The sequence below is a fragment of the Triticum urartu genome, chromosome 3, assembly GCF_003073215.2.
Source record: "Triticum urartu cultivar G1812 chromosome 3, Tu2.1, whole genome shotgun sequence".
Taxonomy (NCBI): Eukaryota; Viridiplantae; Streptophyta; class Magnoliopsida; order Poales; family Poaceae; genus Triticum; species Triticum urartu.
The window spans coordinates 673,403,438-673,404,109 of NC_053024.1; positions in this window are offsets into that span (position 1 = coordinate 673,403,438).

The following is a 672-nucleotide window of genomic DNA, read 5'->3' on the forward strand; positions in this document are numbered from 1 at the left end:
CAACGGGAGCAAAGGTTTCACCATAGTCGATACCCTCGACTTGGGAGTAGCCTTGTGCTACCAAACGAGCCTTGTTGCGAATGATAATCCCATGGGCATCTTGCTTGTTCTTAAATATCCACTTGGTTCCAATGACATTGTGGTTCCCCGTCGGTCTTGGCACCAATCTCCACACTTTGTTGCGCTCGAAGTTGTTGAGTTCTTCATGCATGGCATTGAGCCAACCCGGATCTTCGAGCGCCTCATAGACCTTGTGGGGTTCAACACAAGAGACAAACGCGTGATGTTCACAATAGTTTGCTAATTTTCTACGAGTGCTTACCCCCTTTCTTAAGCTTCCAAGCACATTCGTCATGAGATGATCCTTGGTGGAGAGCTTAGAAGCAACCTTGGCGACACGAAGCTCCAATTCCTCCTCGGGGTGAGACGAGGAGTGGTCACTTGATCATCTTGAGCATCGTCTTGAGCTTGTTCTCGTTCTTGAACTTGCTCGTAGGAGAGAACTTGACCTTGGGCATCACTTGGTGTGTCAACACCGTCTTGAGCATGATCTTGCCCTTGGTCTTGTTCTTGTGGATGAGGGCCTTCACGTTGTTCTTCGGAAGCGTGTGGGCCTTGGGTTGGTGATGGCTCCACTTGAGTGGAGCATTGTCCTTCTCCTTCGGCCACAAG